The following is a 14659-nucleotide window of genomic DNA, read 5'->3' as shown; positions in this document are numbered from 1 at the left end:
GACATCTACACACCGATCACTCAAAAAATCAATCAATCAATCCTGATCTGCATTTAGGGCAGTCACCCAGGTGGCAGATTCCCTATCTGTTGTCTTCCTAGCCTTTTCTTAAAAGATTGCAATCGTCGCCATAAGACCTATCTTTGTCGGTGCGACGTAAAGCCCCTAGCAAAAAAACACAGATTGCAAAGAAATTGGAAATTTATTAAACATTTCCCTTTCCTATAAACGAATATTTGCCCCAATTTGTACTCTTGAATTCCACCTTTATATTCATATTGTGATCTTTCCTACCTTTAAAGACACCACTCAAACTTATTCGTCTACCGATGACATTTCACTCAATCTCTCCACTGACAGCACGGAACATACCACTTAGTCGAGCAGCTCGTCTCCTTTCTCCCAAGTCTTCCCAGCCCAAACTCTGCAACATTCTTGTAACGCTACTCGTTTGTCGCAAGTCACCAAGAACAAATCGAGCTGCTTTTCTTTGGATTTTTTTCAGTTCTTGAATCAAGTAATCCTGGTGATGGTCCCATACACTGAACTGGGGTCTTACCAGAGACTTACATGCCCTCTCCTTTACATCCTTACCACAAAACCTAAATACCCTCATAACCATGTGCAAAGATCTGTACCCTTTATTTACAATCATATTTATGTGATTACCCCAAAGAAGATTTTTCCTTATATTAAGACCTAGGTACTTACAATGATCCCCAAAGGAAACTTTCATCCCATCAACACAGTAATTAAAACTGAGAGGACTTTTCCTATTTGTGAAACTCACAACTTGACTTTTAACCCCGTTTATCGCCATACCATTGCCTACTGTCCATCTCACAACATTATCGAGGTCATTTTGCAGTTGCTCACAATCTTGTAACTTATTTGTAACTCTGTACAGAATAACATCATCTGCAAAAAGCCCTATCTCTGATTCCACTTCTTTACACATATCACTGATTTATATATAAGAAAATATAAAGGTCCAATAATACTGCCTTGAGGAATTCCCCTCTTAATTTTTACAGAGATAAATAAAGCTGTGACTACTCTAATTCTCTGAGTTCTATTTTCTAGAAACGTAGCCACCCATTCAGTCACTCTTTTGTCAAGTCCAATTGCACTCATTTTTGCCAGTAGTCTTCCATAATCTGCCCTATCAAATGCCTTAGATAGGTCAATCGCGATAGTCCAAGGAATCCTACAAGTTGAGCTTCGGTGGAATAATCTTTCCTAAAACCAAACTGCCTTCTATAGAACCAGTTATTAATTTCGCAAACATGTCTAATATAATCAGAAAGAATGCTTTCTCAAAGCTTACATGCAATGCATATCAAACTGACTGGCCTGTAATTTTCAGCTTTATGTCTCTCACCCTTTCCTTCATAGACAGGAGCTACTATAGCAACTCCCCATTCATTTGGTATAGCTCCTTCATGCAAACAATAATCATTAATCAAATAAGAACTTCAGATATGGTACTATATCCCAGCCCATTGTCTTTAGCATATCCCCCGAAACCTTATCATTTCCAGCTGCTTTTCTAGTTTTCAACTTTTGTATCTTACTGTAAATGTCATTGTTGTCATAGGTAAATTTTAATATTTCTTTAGTATTATTCACCTCCTCTATCTGGACATTATCCTCATAACCAACAATCTTTACATACTGCTGACTGAATACTCCTGCCTTTTGAAGACCCTAGCACACACACTCCTCTTGTTCATTAATAATTCCTGGAGTATCCTTCTTGGAACCTAGTGTTGTCACTTGTACAGCCTAAGCTTGCCCGCACACATTAACGAAATTCAGGCTATATTTAACAAAAATAGTGTCCATTTGATAGGTATTAGTGAAAGCTGGTTATCGCCGTCAATTCCAAACAACATGGTTCGTCTTGATGGCTATAATCTCTACCGCCATGATCGTACAAATAAGAGGGGTGGAGGTATTGTTATCTACTGTAGAAATGACCTGAAGAGCCGTGTCATTTGTACCTCATCGACCGGTGAATTGCCGAGAACAGAGTTTATGTTCGTTGAAGTAGTTGCTAGTGGACAGAAAATACTTATTGTAGTGGTTTACCGACCACCTAAAGTATCTTACTTGACCGAGTTTGAAACGCACCTGCTTAACTTGCTACCAGCCTATCAATATATCATTATATTAGGCGACTTCAATACAAATCTACTTACGAAGAAATACGATATTAAGAAACTAGAAGACTTGTTTTCCTCATGTGACTTGACTATCCTTCCCTCTGACCCTACAAACCATGTACGTACTGCCAACAACATTTCGATAGATCTCAAAGTAACAAACAACCCTCAGAAAGTGGTAAGGCACGGACAAATTTCAGTACCGGGCGTGTCCACCCACGATCTTATATTTCTTGCGTACTTACTTCGCGTTCCAAAATATAAACCTAGGTATATAACGTGCAGGAATATGAAAGATATCGACATCTATGAATTAAGACACGATGCCTACAATCTTCCATGAATAGCATTTTAAATCTGACAGACGTTGATGAAAAAATAAATACATTTAATTCGTTAATACACAATCTATACAACAAACATGCACCGAAAAGACAGATAAGAATATCCCGCAAACCTAATCCATGGCTAACCCCTGCAGTTAAAAATATGACGTGTCAACGTGATGCTCTCTACCGACATTACAAACCTACTCAGGACCCAAATGACTATGAACAGTATAGAATAATTAGGAATAAAACTAAACAAATCATCCGTAGTCTTAAATGTAAATATGTTCGCGAATCAGTAAGTAACCTAAACACGGCTAGTGCCTGGAGGCATCTCCGAGCCATGAGCATAGGAAAAACACATGAACAGCTTCAGGTACTTGACATTCCACTCGACGATTTAAATGAGTATTTCACGGAAGAGAGAGCTCATTCTAATCCGCTTAACAGACCACACGTAAATAACGTCCCAGCACCTGTCTCACAAAATCGCCCCTGCTTTGCCTTTCGTATCGTCAGCACTAATGAAGTTAAGAAAGTCTTGTATTCTATTAAATCCAAAGCAAGCGGTGTCGATGAAATTCCTATTACTTTCATACATAATATTATTGGCGCTATTCTACCCATTCTCACCCATATTTTTAATTATTGTCTCAAAAACGGCACATTACCGACAATTTGGAAGTACGCCAATGTAATTCCACTTCCTATAAACCCAGGTTCGAAACTCCTATCCGATTACCGTCCCATTTCGATTCTCCCTGCTCTCTCCAAAGCGTTAGAACGGTTGGTACATGCGCAAAAATTGGAATACCTTCAGGCTCACTCTCTTCTTGACCCCCTGCAATCTGGCTTCAAGAAGAGTCATAGCACAGCCACTACCTTACTCAAAGTGACTGAGGACATTAGACAAGCAATGGACGAAAGACAAGTGACAATACTCACACTCCTTGACTTCAGCAGTGATTTTGACACGATAAACATCCAGACATTGCTGATGAAGCTCAAATCGTTCTTCGGTAATGTTGCTTTAAAATTTTTCACCGCATATCTTACAAATCGTATGCAACGTGTTACAGTACAAGATACTGCTTCTCAGTGGCGACTTCGGAAGGCAGGAACCCCCCAAGGTTCTGTTCTCGGTCCCCTTTTGTTTGTCCTCTATATAAATGATATCTCCTCTAAAATAAAGTATAATAGATATCACCTCTTTGCCGACGACCTCCAAATTTACTGCCACGTTAATATAAACGATATATCGAATGCAATAAGAGATATTAACTCCGACCTTCAACAAATCAGTGTGTACGCCAGTGAAAACTCTCTCTTCCTCAACCCCTAAAAAAACTCAAACAATTATTATCGGTTCTCAGAAATTATTAAACATCATGTATAAAAATTATGCTATTCGTCCGGTGACATTAAATGCCACCGTAATCCCGTTCAGTAAGGAAGTGAAGAACCTAGGTATGATCCTGTCTGTAACTCTTGAAATACATGTAGAAAGATGTACGCGACGCTACACCCACTGAAACGACATAAGGACATTTTGCCACAAGACGTAAAGATAAAACTACTCCAAACTTTGATACTACCAATACTTGACTACTGCGACATTGTCATCATTGATGCAACCCGTGAACAAACTATGAAACTTCAACGAGCACTGAACTCTGGTCTTCGATTTGTTTTTAACTTGAGTTATGATGCTCACATAACCCCTAGCTACACATTTCTTTCCTGGCTGAAACCTGAGAGGCGACGGAAATTCCACGTACTTACGTTGATATATCGAACTCAGAAGGAAAATCTACCCAAATACATCTCTTCAAAATTCCATTTATTATCCTCATTCCATAATTGTAACACTAGATCTGGCACTTCCCTCACTATACTCGTCAACCACTCCTCAATATATAACAGATCCTTCGTTGTGGCTGGGTCACGACTTTGGAATTCACTCCCAGTTGCTGTCAGGAACTCAAACTCAATATCGAAATTTAAGATTGCATGTAGAGATTACCTGTTGAATACCGCTGACTGTTTCGAGTGATTGTTTCATGGGTATGATGACGTATGATAGGTTGTGTGATTGTGATTATTATTATTATTATTATTATTATTATTATTATTATTATTATTATTATTATAGTGTAATGTACATAATATTTAGCTTCTTACTCATGTACATAGATCACTTTCATTGCCATACTTATATTTCCATTTACTTTGTTACTTATTGTGTTCTCTTTAAGTATTGCTTATTTTGTCAGTTTGTATCTTACTTTTTCATTATGACTTTGTCTCTTTCTCATTACCTATACGCTCCGAATTTTATTCTATTTTATTTGTTGAACTCTGCTTTCTTTCTTCATTATATGTTGTCCAAATCTGTAATTTTTAGCTTATCTTTGATTTTATGATAGAATAGTACATTTCTTTTATATATGTATTATCTGTAGATCAATTATGTGGTTAAGTGTAAGAGAGGGCCACGAGCCCTAACTTCGCCACTGCTAAAGTAAATAAATAAATAAATAAATAAATAAATAAATAAATAAATAAATAAATAAATAAATAAATAAATAAATAAATAAATATTTGTATGACCGCCAATAATGCTTGCCATCATATTACCCTTAGCTGACTTCTCTGCTAGATTCAATTTCCTAGTAAGTCCCTTCAATTTCTCCTTACTTCCACAGCCATTTCTAACTCTTCTTTATTTCCAACCTGCACCCTCCTTCTTAGTTTCTTTTCTTCTCTATTATAATATGGTGTATCTTTTCCTTACCACCTTTGTAGGTACAAACCTATTTTCACATTCCTCAACAATTGCTTTAAACCCATCCCAGAGTCTGTTTACATTTTTATTTACCGTTTTCCACCGATCATAGTGACTTTTTTAAACTCCCTCATGCCTGTTTTATCAACCATATGGCACTGCCTAATAGTCCTAATTTTAATATCTGCCTTTCTTTCACATTTATTTTTAACTACCACAAAAACAGCTTCGTGATCACCTATTAATTCAGCTGGTTTTACCAGCACCACATCCAGAATATTCTTCCCTCTAGTTGGTCCCATCACTTTCTGAATCAGATGCCCTTCCCATATTAACTTATTTGCCATTTGTTGGTCATGCTTCCTGTCGTTCGCATTACCTTTCTAATTGACATTTGGTAAATTGAGATCACCCGCTACAATCACGTTTCTTTCCTTATCGTTTTTCACATAGCTGATTATCTTATCAAATAATTCTGAATCAGCGTCTGCGCTACCCTTTCCCGGTCTGTATACTCCAAAGACATCATGCTAATATCGCGCGGTAATTGACTTTCGACCATCAAAACATACTGAAGTGGGCGGTCATGTTCTGATGACGTCATGCATATTACCCCAGCTGTCATGGTCACATCTTGTGTACTCATATATCTACTTTAAAGATATAGAAACCATTCCTGCATATGTAGTACTTGAGCTTTAAGAACTTTTCCGTTACATGATGATGATGATGCTTGTTGTTTTGAGGGGCCTAACAGCGAAGGTCATCGGCCCCTAATGGTACGAAATGAAAGAACAAAAATTACAAAGGCATCCACTGACCAAAATAAAAATAAAAAATGTCATGAAGAATGAATGGATGGACAGGAACCCAACAAAACACAAAACAAACAAAAACAAAAACCAGTGGATCGGATTCAATAGAGAACGAAAATAACAGTATTACCGACCAAGGTACCACTTATAAAGCACAATGATGCTTGGTGTCTAAAGGGGGTGCAAAATCCACGTCTAAGGCCCCACAGAATGGTACATGTCGCGAGTAAAATAGAACCATGGTATGTGTCATGTTGGGGTATTAATCAGAAGTAGCGAAGACTCACGGTGTTCCACAAAAGATAGTACTACTCACAAGTATTGTACTTCGTACAGGTAACGCAGACCTATGGTGTTTCGCACACAATGGCGTCACTTACAGCCAACGCAAACCGATGAGTTTCCTCACCTAGGGTACTAGTCACGGGTGCCGGTCCCAAGGGCCCCGTGGTGTTCCGCACATAGTGAGTACTAATCACAGGCAACGCAGACCCACGGTGTCGCTCATATAGTGGTACAACTCACAGCCCACGCCCAGACCCGCGGTGTTGCCCACATGGGTACAACGCACGGGTACTGGAATCCACCAGGCCAGGCTTTTTACTGCAACGAATCACAAACATATTTAGTACCATATTAGTGATACTACTCGCAAGTACATGCAACCCATGGTGTTCCCCGCATGATGGTACGAATCAAAAGTAGTTGCATGGTTCTAATTCATTCATCCCTTGGTCGCCCCTTTTAGTCGCCTCGCACGACAGGCAGGGGATACCGTGGGTGTATTATTCGTCAGCCTCCCCCACCCACAGGGGGTGTGTGTTTGGTCCGCGAGAGGTATTTTATTTCCCTCAAGTCCGCCGGCAAGCCGGTTAGGACCCCCCTATCCGCCACCTGGGACGCGCCACGTGGGAGTATCACCTCTCCCCCTGCTACGCCTGCGTAGCAGGTTCGTGGTCCGTTACATGAAAGGCCGGTTACATGTAAGCCGGTCTTTTTTCAGTATCGACTTAGTTAATATAACGCCCGACACTTTGGCTGAATGGTCGGCGTAGTCGCCTTCGCTTCAGAGGGCTCGGAGTCGATTCCCGGCCTGGTAGTAGGTTTTCACCTTAAAAAGGTTATTTCCTCTGGTTCGGGGACTGGGTATCTGTACTGTCCCCAACATTCACACACAAATATATTCTCCACTACAAAAACACGCAGTTTTCTATAACCAGCAGATGGCCGCCCACCTTTGTTGGAGGGTCTGCCTTACAAGGGCTCCACCAGACTTGGAATAGTCACACGAAATTATTATTATTATTATTATTATTATTATTATTATTATTATTATTATTATTATTATTATTACAGTTAATATAAATTTTAAGTATTTAAGTTGAACGAAGCACGTAGAACACTGTATTTTTTTTTTTTTTGCTACGAGCTTTACGTCGCTCCGACACAGATAGGTCTTACGGCGACGATGGGATAGGAAGGGCCTAGGAATTGGAAGGAAGCGGCCGTGGCCTTAATTAAGGTACAGCCCCACCATTTGCCTGGAGTGAAAATGGGAAACCACGGAAAACCATCTTCAGGGCTGCCGACAGTGGGATTCGAACCCACGATCTCCCGGATGCAAGCTCACAGCCGCACGCCTCTACGCGCACGGCCAACTCGCCCGGTGAACACTGTAAAATACCTACAAAAGAACACATTGTATGCTTCGATAGGCTGAAAAATATGTTCTTTTACTGGTATGTTACTGTGTTCTAAGTCCTGTATTTCGTGCTTTGACAAACCAAAAATTAAAATTCAAAAGTTATGTTACCAGAAAAACACCACAGCAATTGTTCGCAGGAGACCCACGACCCCAGTTTAAATTAAATTTCCCGTCAGAAGTATATTTAGTGCTAAAAAAGAAAGGAAGGACCACCGCTGTGGTGTAGTGGTTAGTGTGATTAGCTGCCACATCCGAAGGCCCGGATTCGATTCTCGGCCCTGCCGAAAAAATTTGAAAAGTGAATTGAGGTCTGAAACGGGGTACATTCAGCCTCGGGTGGTCAACCGAGTAGAGGGGGGGGGGGGTTTCGATTTGCCTCTCAACCATCCTCGAAGTGGCTTTCCGTGGTTTCCCACTTTTCCTCTATGCAAATGTCGAGATGGTACTTAACTTAAGGCCGTGGCCGCTTTCTACCCTCTTCCTTGTCTATCTCTTCCAATCATCCCAAGGCCCCTGTTCAGCATACTAGGTGAGACCGCCTTGGCGAGAAACTGGTCCTCCTCCCAAGCTGTATCCCCGACCCAAAGTCTCACGCTCCAGAACACTGTCCTTGAGGCTTGAGGCGATAGAGGTGGGATCCCTCGCTGAGTCCGAGGGAAAAACTAACCCTTGAAGTTAAACGGATTAAGAAAGAAAGAAAGAAAGAAAGAAAGAAAGAAAGAAAGAAAGAAAGAAATGCAATAAAGTTTTTGCAACACTGATCTACGAGACTGGTTCGGTTGTGTTAATGTCCTCATGGTGAGAATAGCCAAGGGCAGCAATTAGTACGCAGTGAGCCTCGACATTTGTACCTGGTGTTATGCAATTAGTGTAGAAAGGTTAGTGTTTCAACATGCGGAAGATTCAATGGACTTCACACGCGAAAGTCCTTGACAAGTTCATTAGAGTGGTATACTTTGGGACAAAACATGACGGCCTCAGTTCTTGGAAGAAAGCATGGAGCCAGCAGTCAATCACGCCCTGCACCCTGTTGAGTTAAGGGGAGTCGGAAAGCCCCATCTTGATAATGTTAATTTGACAGAAAAGATGCCCCGTTATCTCAAGAAGTATTAAGTTTAGAGCTTTGATATTTTTCCTACTTACATATACACCCTTCCTATAAGTACTGAACCAGGATGGAATGGTTGGAGCAAACGATTGTAAAGTTGTGAATTTGTTTAATAAGTTCCAAATTTTTAACAAAAAATGTCATTAAAAATATATGTAAATCTGAAACTATATGTGAAGTGCTTTTATCTGGTTCAGTAGCTGTATCATGACTCTCTGCAAACAATGAACTGCCTATCCAGTGTAGTTTCTGAGATAATGGGTCAATCATGTGGAAAAGAAAGTCATTTTTCAGAATATGATTGTTCACTCACATATTTACTCACAACAGTGCCTAAAATACAACTCTATTTAATCAGAACTATTGAAATGTTTGTTATGGCAGTGCCCGAAACCTCTGCGCATGACATTCAGGAATAAAACAGTGAAAACCACAGCCTTCTAGATTAAAATGTTCTAGATATTTATATTTTCAAAAATAAACATGTCCAAGTTGCCCAATTTGACACTTATGCATTGATATTTTAAAATATTTCTTTACAGTGCTTCCATGTGTCGTATTAAAATAAATTATACACCATTTTAATCAGCAGAGTCCAAATAACTGAATGAGGCAACATTTGAAAAAAGTAATTTAAAAAAAAAATGCTTTCCGACTCCCCTTAACGAACTCTAAGTGATCCTGGTTTGCCGAAACACTCTCTTCAATCTTTACCCTTTCTTCGTGTCGAGTGCAGTCGACGAATTGATAACTCCGGCTACAGTTTACATAGTAAATCCTATAAGCCGCTAATATATACCGGGCTGCTGCTGGAGAGCAGTGGTGGGGCGAGGTCGTCATGTTTTGTCTCCAAGTACAGACATTTAAATGAAGTTCCGTCGCACGAACTGTGCTCGAATTCATAGGTATTAAGCGCAAGCGTGGTGGTAGACCGAGCAACTAGAATTTTACAGTTCTTTGGACACACTATGCGACGGATGACAGCTGATCATTCTTGGAAATGTCCCCGGCAAGAGAGATCGTGCACTAGTTTCCACTTGATGGTCGAAGATTATCAAGTATATAACTGGGTTGAACATCTTCGGTGCAGCCCGTCTGGCCGAGGACCGCTAGAGATGGAGACAACTGACCTCTTCGGGAATCGCGATCCTCAGAACTGAGGGAACGAAAATAAAAGACAGTTTGATTTCCTTATTGCCGAGCGAGTTGGCTATGTGGTTCGGGACGTGTTGTTGTTAGCTTGCACTCGGGAGATAGTGGGGTTGAACCGACTGCGCGCAGCGCTAAAGATTAGTTTCCGTCGTTTACGATTTTCACACCAGCTGTACTTCAGTTAAGATCACGGTCGCTTTCTTCCCAATCCTAGCATTAATTTATTTCACTTTTTCGTTGCACGTAATTCACATACTCCATATTTAAAAAAAGCACGTATTCCGTTTGTTTCTGTCACTATTGTACATCTGTGAGTTTTGGACCTATTACTCTCGTCATGATTTTACGCTCTTTCCTGATATTTTCGAGGTCTGCTTTTCAAAATTAGTGTTTATGATGAATAGAAATATTCTGATTACTATTACTACTACGACTATTATTATTATTATTATTATTATTATTATTATTATTATTATTATTATTATTATTATTATTATTATTAACCTGTACATGTAACAATACTGTTATTTTCGTGAACTTGCTAACATACGGAAGCAAGTGATTTATTTATTTATTTATTTATTTATTTATTTATTTATTTATTTACTTTCTTTCCGTCTTTGTTACTGTCATTCTTCCAAAAGTGCACAACACTCTCTATATTAAAATGTACTAATTTAAGACCTATTTTTTACGTTTCAGCACTGAACTGCCAACTCTTGGTACTTAGTAGGCACCTGACGCCGCACTCTATTATCAGTGACTGGCATAGACATCAATATTATATAAATGACATCTGTACAGCAAATCTACGTTTATGTTCCGATACCACAGAACTTTATCTTAGTACTTACAAAAGACTTTATATGACATGATCGAATAAGTAATGCTCACAGCACAGATCAACGAATACTGGCACTGACACTTCCCTATCATTTTTTCCCTTACCTTCTCCCCACCCTGCTCACCTTCTGTGATAGCCTTATCTTGATGGACAAGAGGTTTCTGATTAGAAATTCTCTTACATAGAGGGAACGATGACTTGGGAATATTTACAAGAATTACAATGCAGGAGCGTGGGTGCGAAGCGAAGAGTATACGAAATTGATATCTTGAGAGCATATCACTTCTAAGATCTGCTTTTTATACTTCATCAGGTGATGCCGTCAATACCAAATTGTGAATGGGTAGCTGTTCACCCAAAAATGCTTCTACCCACCCATACATCCACCCACCTAGACCCGGATTTAAGGTGCACAGGTAATTTTGGCATTTCCTCGTGTTGTATGATAAACGAATACAGGATAGTAATAAAACCTGACATTTAAGAATTTTGAATGTTTATATAGAACAGGCGATAAAAGAAACCAAATAGGACTATACTGGAAAGAGAATCACAACAATCCAAGGAAAGGAATCAACGCTCTCATATTTGCCGATGATATTTTATGTGAGTCCACAGAAGATCTGGAGAAATTACTGTATGGTATGTGCACAGTTGTGGAGAAGTAGTACAAAATGAAAATAAATAAACAGAGTGCTGTCGAGCGAAGTCTGATGATGCAGGTAATATTAGATTGGTAAATGAAGTTTTAAAGGAAGTAGGAGAATATTGTTACTTGGGTAGAAAATAACTAATGGTGGCAGATGTAATGAGCACAGAAAATGCAGACTAGCACAAAAAAGGAAGACCTTCCTTTACGAAAGGAAATTGGTGTAGGAATTTTTTGAAGGCTTTCAAAGATGGGTAGATCGATTTACGAATGAAGAGATGCTGATTCGAATTGGTGAGAGAAGAACGATTCGGCGAAATTTGACGAGAAGTAGAAATGGAATGATAGGACACATCTTAAGACATCCAGGACTTGTTCAATTAGTTTTTGAGGGAAGTGTAGACGATAAGAACGGTAGGTGGACAAAACAATGAATATGAGAAACAGTTTAGAGTAAATGTAGGATGTAGTAGTTACGTAGAAATTAATAGGTTTGCACAGGATAGGATGACATGGATAGCTGCATCAAATGTATATGGATTGATTACACAAAAACGCATTTATGGATTAACAGTAGCTGATTAACAATCTACAAACTTTTTTATGATTAGGTTATGACGTGACTCCATCGTCTTTCTCCAAGTCTTCTTCGGACGGCCGCACTTTCTAGTACCTTCGGGGTTCCACGAGTGCTGTCTTTTCAATGGCCCCTGCGGCCTTCCTTAAAGTATGGCCTAATCAATGCCATTTTCTCTCCCTTATCTGTGTTTCAGCCGGCTGCTGATTTGTTTCTTCCTATAGATCTTCATTTGAATTAACATCCGGCAATCTTCCGTTGATGATAAGTCATAAACAGCGATTCATGAAGACTGGCAGTTGTTTAGTAGTTTTCTGAGTAACTTTCCAGGTTTCACAGCTGTAAAGGAAAACAGACTTAACATTTGTGTCAAAATTAGCATTAGCGCTCGTACTTTCAGAGGAACGTACACCTATGTCCTGAAACAATTGAAAGCTCAGAGAACAGCGCTTAAATTTCCTATTCTTCTCCTTAGAACGCCGTCTTTCCACGAAGGTTGGCGATCCAGCTGATTATGATAACACTCGAAACAGCTGCTTGAATGATTTCAATAGAAGTTCCAGTGGCGCAAGTCTTTAAGCTAAGAATTTCCGCGTCTCCCCAAAGATCGTTGTCCTTCAATTTTGCCCTCGATGATGAGCTGAAGAAGATCAATATCGTTCACCTCTCATGATGTGCACGATGTACCTGGATGGTTATTATAAGCTGAGTTGAGGACTTCCTTATTAGACTTCCATTCCACCCAGGATATTCGAAGTATTCTTCTGTACAAGTATATTTCGAAAGCTTCAATCCTTCTCTCCACCAAAGGGCTGAGCGTCCAGCCCTCGAAACCGTACAGGAGGGCAGGAAAAACGTAGCATCGCAACATCCGAACTCGAAGAGAAGCTTGAGATCTCCACTGGTTAATAGACCTCTAATGGCGTGGTCAAATTAATACAGCAACTATAACAAAGTCATTTTTAAAATAATTCCTGTTCAGCTACAAAGTTGAATTCAGAGAACATAGTTTTCAAAATTATGCATTTTTGACCCCGATCAGTTATCTCCGCCAATATAACAATATTTTGGTTTTTAACTCCTTGTATAACTACACGTTGAGTGCTTGAGTTTTGTCTCGCACGAGTTCTTTTATTTGCCGGCATATTTACTGACAGGAGGGTTGTGTTTTCGAACATCTTGAGATACCACATTTCCGATCCTGGATCGAACCAACCCATTTGGAGTCACAAGCCTAGAGTTCCTACCATCCGAGGTATTCAGCCAAGCTTCTTCTTTTTCTTCTTCTTAAATGAAAGACACGTGTGGTCAAGAACCTGGTTCATGTGATGGAATGCTTTACGGTGAAAACATACCAGGAAACCTTGGAAGTCCACTATAGCTTTCACCCACTTCACCTACCTTGGTCCAAGCGATGGTTGTAGGCTTGCAAAGGCCAGGGTGACTTTCATTGTCATCCACTTCGTGTCCCTTCCCTCCCTTTTGCTGTTAACTTCATTCTTTGAAGGTTCGGGCCTCTTTCTTTTCCACTTCTGATTAGAATAAAAACGGGGTAGTTTTCTACAATTACTTCGCCTTAAAACAATAACCACCACCGGAACCAATCGCCATTCCAAACCGACACGTTGAAAAACTCTTGAGGGACAAAATTCTGGCACATTAGACGATCCAATAATAATAATAATAATAATAATAATAATAATAATAATAATAATAATAATAATAATAATAATAATAATTGTACGATCTGAGCTACCGTGTGCAAGCATTTTAATTTTAAGCCATCTGACCGCTTGCTCGTCAATTTCGACGTTTCGTTTTACTGTAGGCCCACTAGACGGCAGAGTAAACCGAAACTCTCTTGGGCGTCTACGGCTGAGGTTTAATTAATTTTGTCGGGTAAACACCAAATGTGTCACCAGAGATCGTTTACATGCCGACGTCGTACGACAAGGAGCGACGAATGGTCTTTTTACCGCCCTTCAAAAATCCGATTACCTCTGTCGGGTTTGAATCTGCTATATTGGGATCCGGAGGTCAACACACTACCACTGATCCATTGGTTTTACGTCCCACTGGCTCCGAAAACTGTAACGTAGATAGTGGGACGCAAAACCATTATTACATTAAATTCGCGGTTTTGATGACCACGTTTTCCCTCAATAACCTAGCAGCTGGGCGAAGATAGAAACCTGGTGCATCACGGGTTGTTATTATCACATAAAAAGTATCGCGGACGTCCGGATTCAGGGTATTCCCTTCCAGTCGTAAGGGCGCTCAACTTGCTGGCGTGGGTTGACGACCATAGTTCCCTTAGCTGAGTCTGGTATTGCTTTACTTAGCTGTGTCAGGCTCCTCACCTTTTCTGTATCTTCTGCATGTCGTAAAAGGCTACTAAGAGGGGAAGAATCATAGAATGTGCACTGGCTCTCTCGTCTTCTAAGCCCAGAAATATATCCATGATTCTATGCTATTCCACGTAGCGGAGAAATTTGCATATATCTTTTCGGGCTGGGATCTATCTGAAATT

At 39.9% G+C, this 14659-nt stretch overlaps 1 protein-coding gene across 1 annotated transcript in view; it reads right to left on the bottom strand.

Moving 5' to 3' along the window:
* LOC136871754 (chitin synthase chs-2) overlaps nucleotides 1-10967 on the bottom strand; it is a 286502-nt gene extending 275535 nt beyond the window's left edge. Inside the window, exon 1 of the mRNA XM_067145304.2 lies at nucleotides 10914-10967. The gene's annotated coding sequence lies outside the window, so the exon portion shown is untranslated. The remainder of the gene's footprint in view (nucleotides 1-10913) is intronic.
* Nucleotides 10968-14659: the final 3692 nt, after the last annotated feature.

This window comes from Anabrus simplex, chromosome 4 (genome assembly GCF_040414725.1).
Source record: "Anabrus simplex isolate iqAnaSimp1 chromosome 4, ASM4041472v1, whole genome shotgun sequence".
NCBI classification, from domain to species: Eukaryota; Metazoa; Arthropoda; class Insecta; order Orthoptera; family Tettigoniidae; genus Anabrus; species Anabrus simplex.
The sequence above is the reverse complement of the archived record's forward strand: the minus strand, read 5'-3'. Positions and strand labels throughout refer to the sequence as shown.